Raw genomic sequence first — 8,609 nt, 5'->3', positions numbered from 1 at the left:
AGAGTGGGAGGGAGAAGGAGAGAGATAGAAATATCGATGAGAGAGAAACATTGATTGGCCGCTTCCTGTGCACCCACACTGGGGATCAAGCCCAACACCTGGGCACATGCCCTTGACCTGGAATCAAACCAGCAACCTGTTGGTGCACAAGATGACCAACTGAGCCACACTGGCCAGGGCTACCTTATAACTTTTGAGGGTTGTAAAACTTCTGAATGCTAATTAAACAAAATTAGGTTCCCCAAGATAATCTGGTGACCCTCAGGCTGACTTTACATGAAAATGCTCTAGCATGACATTAAAAGATCATGTTGTCATCTTTTTGCCTTGTTTCTAGAATGTGCATAATTTTTTCTAAACAACTCCCCCTGTGACTAAATAATCTCTAAAGATTCTTCTTTTTTTTTTTTTCATCTTCACCTGAGGACATTTTTCCATTTTTTTGTTCAGATAGAGTGGGAGGGAGAGAGAGGAAGAGAGAGTGAGAGAGGGAAACATAGACATGAAAGGGACACATTGAGTGGCTGCCACCTGCATGACCTAACCAGGGCTGGGGACAAACTGCAATCGAGGTACGTGCCCTTAGTGGGAACCGAACCCGGGTCTCTCTGGACCGCAGGCCGACACCCTAACCGCTGGGCCAAACTGGCCAGGGCTCTAAAGATGATTCTTGATGACACACTGAAAAGGTTGATCGCATGTTTTTGTGTCAGAATCATTAATTGAACTTATGGCACAGTTGGCCCTTTTCTACACTTCTTACTGCCTGCCATATTCTTTCATATTGTGCCTCCAGCATCAGTATCTTCCTACCCTACCATGGCAACACCATAATTATCATCTTTGCCTACAAGATCATAATTTCAGGCCCTAATCTCCATAAGTAACACTAGCATATAACTAGAGTTCAGTAGGTGTGACAGACATTGCTAACTGCCTTACCCAGTATTCATTCTTTCTTCTGAGAGAAGCCAGAATTCGCATGGTAGTTCCATAATGACCAGGAACTCATATTCCTTCCTTTATGTTGTTCTGCTATCCTCATATATGCTTTTGTACCTTATGGTCCAAGATAATTAGCTTCACCCGTGTTATCTGTTGTTCCAATCAGCAGGAAGGATAAAAGGGAAGGCAAAGGTTACCCAACTTCCTTTAATGACACCATAAGTTGCATATCATTTTTGTTGATATCCTGTTGTCTAGAAATTAGTTACATGGTCTCCTAGTTGCAAGGGAGGATATGAAATATAGTCTTTATTCTGAGTGTCCGTGTGTCCAGCTAAAAATTGCAGATTCTGTTACTATAGAAGGTAGCACAGTCAACCTCTATGTGCAAAACTATATGGAGAAAATTATAAAACTACTGAAATACATTAAAGAAAACCCAAATAGAGACATATATCCTGTTTACATATAGTAAGACTCATAATTGTAAAAATGTCAGTTCTTGCCCTAGCCGGTTTGGCTCAGCAGTTAGAGTGTTGGCCCTCGGCCCCAAGGGTCTCAGGTTCAATTTCTGGTCCAGGGCACGTGCCTGGGTTGCAGGTTTGATTCCAGGCTCCAGTCGGGGTCATTTAGGAGGCAATCAATCAATCTGCCTCTCACATCCATGTTCCTCTCCCCCCCTTTCTTCTCCCCTTCCTCCTTCTCCTCCCTCCTTCCCTTCCACTCTATCTAAAAATCAATGAAAAAGTATCCTTGGGTGAGGAGTAACAAAAAAAATGTCAGTTCTCCTTCAAACTAATGTATAGATTGAATATAGTTTCAAATAAGGAACTGGATAAGTTGATTCTAAAACATACATGGGCCTGGCCAGTGTGCCTCAGTGGTTGAGTGTTGACCCATGCACCAAGAGGTCGCAGGTTCAATTCCTGGTCAGGGCACATGCCCAGGTTGTGGGCCCGATCCCCAGTGAGGGTCATGCAGGAGGTGGCCAATCGATATTCTCTTTCATTGATGTTTCTATCTCTCTCTCCCTCTCCCTTCCTCTCTCTTTCAAATCAATAAATAAAACATACATGGAAGACCAAAGGGTTAAGACTAGCCAAGACACTCTTGAAAGAAAAAAAAAAGAACAACAATGAAGGATTAGCCATGCTGAACATTATGACTTACATTTTTTTTTTTTTTATCCTCACCCGAGGACTTTTTTTTGCATTTATCTTCAGATAGAGCCAACGGAATATAGAGAGAGAAACATCGACGAGAGAGAATCACATCGACTGGCTGCCACCCACACGACCCCAACTGGGATCAGGGACAAACTGCAACCGAGGTACATGCCCCTAGCGGGAACCAAACCTGGGTCTCTCTGGACCGCAGGCCAACGCTGTAACCGCCGAGCCAAACCGGCCAGGGTGAACATCATGACTTATACATTTATAGAAAAAAAAAGAGTGTGATATTAGCAGGGATAGACAAATGGATTAATGTAACAGAATAGAGAGCCCACGAGTAGACATATGTTTATGGAAATGGTAACAGAAGCAGCATTGCAGATAAGTAGGAGAAAAATGGATTGCTCAATACATGGTGCTAGGACAACTGAATATATGAAAAAAATAAAACTGGATCTCTACCTCATACCATATATAAACAATAAATTCCAGATGGATTAAAAATGTAAAAGATTATATATAAGAAACAACCATCAAAATGGAAAGAGAACCCACTGTAGGGTAGAGCATAATTGCCAATGATACATCAGATAAGGGGTTAATTTCCAAAATATATAGAGTGCTCATACAACTCAACAAAAGGAAGACAAGAAACCCAATTAAAAAATGAGCAGAGGAGCTAAATAGACACCTCTCCAAACAGGGCATACAAATGGCCAAGAGACATATAAAGAAATACTCAACATCACTAATCATCAGAGAGATGCAAATTAAAACAACAATGAGGTATCACCTCTCACCTATCAGAATGGCTGCCATCAACAAATCATCAAACAAGTGTTGGCCAGGGTGTAGAGAAAAGGGGACTCTAGTACACTGCTGGTGGGAATGCAGACTGGTGCAGCCACTATGGAAAACACTATGGTGTTACCTCAAAAAATTAAAAATTGAATTGCCATTTGACCCAGTGATCCCACTTCTAGGAATATGCCCTACGAAGCCTGAAACACCAATCAGAAAGAATATATGTACCCCCATGTTCATAGCAGCACTATGTTACAATAGCTAAGATCTGGAAATAGCCCAAGTATCCATCAGTAGATGAATGGATAAAAAAAGCAGTGGTATGCCCTGGCCGGTTTGGCTCAGTGGTTGAGCGTCGACCTGTGGTCCTGAAAGACCCGGGTTCGATTCCCGCTAAGGGCACGTACCTCGGTTGCAGTTTGTCCCCGGCACTGTTGGTCGTGCGGGTGGCAGCCACTCGATGTGTTCCTTTCACATCGATGTTTCTCTCACTCTCTCTGTTCCTCTCTCTCCCTCCCACTCTACCTGAACAAAAAATGGAAAAATGTCCTCGGGTGAGGATAAAAAAGAAAAAAGCAATGGTACATATACACAATGGAGTACTATGCAGCTGTAAGAAAGAAAGATCTCTTAACCTTTGAGACGACATGGAGGGACCTGGAAAGTATTATCCTAAGCGAAACAGCCAACCAGAGAAAAACAAATATCACATGATCTCACTTATTTGTGGAATATAATGATCATAACAGTCTGAGGAATAGGGTAGACCCAGAGATGTGGAAGTAGAGTACAGACTGACAACCCTAAGAAGAGGGGGTGGAGGGGGGAGGGAAGAGATAAACCACAGAACTTACATGCATGTACACATAACCAATGGACATGGACAACAAAGTTGGGGACAGGGTGGGGGGGGGATGGGGAGGAGGGTGTCAATGGGGGAAAAAGGAGAAACATCTGTAACAAAAATAAAATAAAATAAAATAAATTAAAAAAAGAAAAAGAAAGTAAGATTATAAAATCTTTAAAAAAATGTTGTGGTGCATATACACAATGGAGTACTATGCAGCTGTAAGAAAGATCTCTTATCCTTTGAGATGGCATGGAGGGACCTGGAAAGTATTATCCTAAGCGAAACAAGCCAAGCAGAGAAAGACAAATATCACATGATCTCACTTATTTGTGGAATATAATGAATATAACAGTCTGAGGAACAAGGCAGACCCAGAGACGTGGAAGTAGGGTACAGACTGAAAACTCTCAGAAGAGGGGGTGGGGGGAGAAGGAAGAGATAAACCACAGAACTTACATGCATGTACGCATAACCAATGGACATGGACAACAAAGCTGGGGATGGGGGTGGTTTTCAATGGGGGAAAAAGGAGAAACATCTGTAACAAAAATAAAATAAATAAATAAATTAAAAAAAGAAAAGAAAGTAAGATTATAAAATCTTAAAAAAAATGTTGTGGTGCATATACACAATGGAGTACTATGCAGCTGTAAGAAAGATCTCTTATCCTTTGAGATGGCATGGAGGGACCTGGAAAGTATTATCCTAAGCGAAACAAGCCAAGCAGAGAAAGACAAATATCACATGATCTCACTTATTTGTGGAATATAATGAATATAACAGTCTGAGGAACAAGGCAGACCCAGAGACGTGGAAGTAGGGTACAGACTGAAAACTCTCAGAAGAGGGGGTGGGGGGAGAAGGAAGAGATAAACCACAGAACTTACATGCATGTACGCATAACCAATGGACATGGACAACAAAGCTGGGGATGGGGTGAGGGGGATGGGAAGGAGGGTGTCAATGAGGAAAAAAGGAGAAAAATCTGTAACAAAAATAAATTAATAAAAAAAGATTATATATAAAAGAATATTTTATGAACTCAGGGTAGGAAAGAGTTATTAAACAACATATGAAAAACAGTAACCATAGAGGAAAAATATGGATAAATATGACATTAAAATGAAAACAACAGCCCTGGCCAGTTTAGCTCAGTGGTTAGAGCGTCGGGCTGCAGACCAAAGAGTCCTGGGTTTGATTCCAGCCAAGGTTATGTATCTCGGTTGCAGTTCATCACCAGCTCTGGTTGAGGTCGTGCGGGAGGCAACCAATCAATGTGTCTCTCTCACATCGATGTTTCTCTCTCTTCCTCCCTCTCTCCCTCCCACTCTATCTGAAGATAAACAGAAAAATATCCTCGAGTGAAGATTAAAAATAATAATAAAATGAAAACAATGTGTTTGGTGTCAAAATTAGACTTATGAGCAAAATACATAAGCATACAAAATACAATTAACTCTACCTTGAGAGAAAGTAGTTTTGAGGTGGGTATTGAACTGTGTGTGAGTATTCACTAGGGCAAAACATTCTAAGCAGAGAAAAGAGCATATGCAAAGGTAAAGAACCAAAACTGTGGTGTATTCAAGGAACCACAGTAGAGAAGGTCTGCATGAGAACACAGGCTTTCAAGTCAAATCAACCCAGCCCTACCACTTACCAGTTCAGCGACCTTGGGCATATGATGTACTTTCTGAGTATGTTTGCTCACCTGTAAAGTGAGAGTATTCCTCCCTCATGAAGTTGTAAGGATCTAAGACAGCAGTTTTCTAAGTGGTGTACACAGATTCCTAGGGTCCCCAAAACTTTTTTTGGGTTCCGTGAGGAAAAAGTATTTTCACAATATTAGATCTTAGTTGCCTTTTTCACACTAATCATGCAAAAGCAATGGGGGTAAAATTGCAGATACCTTAGACTATATCTAGGCAATGGTACCAAAGTGTACTAGTAGTCATTATATTCTATTTTTCTTTTGGACAGGAAGTAGGATTTATTGGTGGGTGTAAGGTGGGGGCAGCACCGAGACTTTCATGAGCGCAGGGCCCGCCATCTTTCCAGGGGACCATGATTAGGGATGTATCTGATGCCACAGCCATCTGGGATGAGCCACTTTTCAGCCACCATGTCTTCCATCTCACCTGCATTAAACTTACTAAAGCCTCACTTCTTGGAGATGTGGATTTTCTGGCGGCCCGGGAACTTGAATTTGGCTCTGCGTGGGGCCATAATCACACGCTCCTTATTCTGCAACATGGTGCGAATGGACACGATGACTTGGTCAATGGGGACCCTTTCCAAACGCACCCTGAATGCCTGTCTGGAGCCTGTCAGCCCCAGCACAGGACACCTTGTTGATGTGGATGACATGAAAGGGATAGAGCCACACTTGGAAATGAAAGCCATCTTTGCCACAGCTTTTCACCATGTACTTGTTGGCACAAATGCGGTTTGGAGGAGAGCTAATCATATTCATCTGACACCATGTGGCCACAGAGTGGGAACTCATCCACTTTTACCTGCTTCCACCCCAGGTCAAAGGTGCGGATCTTGGCATCAGGGACCCCTCTGCAGAAGCGTGACTATGGGCAGAGCTTGTTCTTACAGTACTGGTAACACCGGGCTGGGCTGTGACCCACAGTGACATCAGGATCTTCAGTGGCACCCAGAGGAGAAAGCAGCATTGCATTCTTTACTGCCACACACTTGCAATGAAAAAAAGGGCCAGTTTCACTTGAGAATCACCTTGATGAAGCAGTAAACATTGTTAATTTTGTTGAACCTCAATTCTTGATGCATGGTTTTTACTATTCTGTTTGACAGAATGGGTACACATAAAGCACTTTTATATCAAAGTATGATCTCTGTCTCCAGGTAAAGTACGTGTGCAAGTATTTAAATTGAGAGCTGAATTCACTTTTTTTTTAGTATTTTACTAAATTTTTTCTTTATTGACTTAGAGAGAGAGGAAGGGAGAGGGAGAGAGAGAGAGAGAGAGAACCATCGATGAGAGAGAACATCGATTGGTCGCCTCCTGCATGCCCCCCACTGGGGATTTGGCCCACAAGCTGGGCATGTGCCCTGACCTCTCGGTGCATGGGTCAACACTTAATCACTGAGCCACACTGGCTGGCCGGGCTGAGTCTTTTTAATTTTTAATTTTTTAAAGCCTCACTGGGGGATACTTTTCTGCTGATTTTTAGACAGAGTGGGAGGGAGGAAAGGAGAGAGAGAGAGGTGTGAGATAGACACAATGATTAATTGCCCCCCGTAGGACCCCACCTGGGACAGAGGATTGAACCTGAAATTCAACCTGCAACCCAGGTACATGCCCTTGACCGGGAATCAAACCCGAGACTCTTCGATTTGCGGGCCGACATTCTTAACCACTGAGCCAAAACAGCCAGGGCTATTTTTTTAAAAATGAAATCACCATTTTAACTTGAAAGAATGACTAACAAAGTATGGCTATTTAGACTTATTTGGCATTTTCTCAAAAGTGAACAAGTGTTCCCTGGCCAGTGTAGCACAATTGGTTGTGCATCATCCCACGCACCAAGAGGTCGCTGATTTGATTCCCACTCGGGGTACATGCCTGGGTTTCAGGCTCTATCCCCGGTAAGGGGTATGCAGGAGACAGCCGATCAGTGTTACACTCTCACATCGATGTTTCTCTCTTTCTCCCTCTCCCTTCCTCTCTCTCTAAAATCAATAAAAACATATTTAAAAATTGAACAAAGTGGAGGCTTTTACTTAAAGGAAAACAAGTATCTTTTGCCAATGATAAAATTTGAGATTTCAAGTGAAAATTACACTTTTGGAAAACCTGTATCTACTACAGTTTTGCAACACTTAAAGATTTTGCTGCCTGGCCGGTGTGGCTCAGTGGTTGTGTGCCGACCCATGCACCAAGAGGTTGCCGGTTCAATTCCCGGTCAGAACACATGCCCATGTTGTGGGCCCAATCCCCGGTGAGGGGCATGCAGGAGGCAGCCAATCAATGTTCTCGCTCATCGATGTTTTTATCTTTCCTTCTCCCTCTCTCTCTCTCTCTCTCTCAAATCAATAAAGGGAGGGGGGGAAGATTTTGCTGATGGGTTTGGTTGTGATTTGAATGAATGTGATTATTTTTTATATTGGATAATGAAATATATCAACATTCGGAATATCTGTGTAACTGAGTGAACCAGTATTTTCCCAATGACCAGTGTATATTTCAGAATCATGCATACTTGGGGTAGAAGATTCATTCAAATTGCAAGATAGACCAATGGGTTTTGTTGTAATACAGAAAGTTCACTGATATGGTTTCAAATACCACATTACAATTTTCCTTGAAGAAACTACCACTTGTCATGGTTTGGTGTACTATCAAAGAAGAATATTCAAAATTATCTGAAAAGGAAATTAAAATATCTCTCCTTTTTTTTTTTTAATCCTCACCAAGGACATTTTTGCATTTATCTTCAGAGAGAGCGGAAGGGAGAGAGGAAAGGAGAGAGAGAGAGAGAAACATTGATGTGAGAGAGACACATCGACTGGTTGCCACCCACAAGACCCCAACCAGGGCCGGGGATGAACTGCAACCAAGTACGTGCCAGTAGCGGGAACCGAACCCGGGACTCTCTGGTCCGCGGGCAGACGCCCTAATCGCTGAGCCAAACCGGCCAGGGCTTCTTTTTTCAATTATTACCAATCTGTATGAGTACAGATTTTCTCCAAATATTTTAGCCAAAATAGATGAAAATGCATAAACAGATAAGAAAATCAAGCTATTTTTAATTAAGTCAGGTATTAAGAGATTTGCAAAAGTGTAAAATGATACTTTTCTCACTATATTTTAG

General features: G+C 42.2%; 1 pseudogene; it reads right to left on the bottom strand.

Annotated features, from left to right (window-relative positions):
* Positions 1 to 5,796: 5,796 nt before the first annotated feature.
* Positions 5,797 to 6,461, bottom strand: LOC118637714 (annotated as a pseudogene).
* Positions 6,462 to 8,609: the final 2,148 nt, after the last annotated feature.

This window comes from Molossus molossus, unplaced genomic scaffold, assembly GCF_014108415.1.
Source record: "Molossus molossus isolate mMolMol1 unplaced genomic scaffold, mMolMol1.p scaffold_m16_p_20, whole genome shotgun sequence".
NCBI classification, from domain to species: domain Eukaryota; kingdom Metazoa; phylum Chordata; class Mammalia; order Chiroptera; family Molossidae; genus Molossus; species Molossus molossus.
The sequence above is the reverse complement of the archived record's forward strand: the minus strand, read 5'-3'. Positions and strand labels throughout refer to the sequence as shown.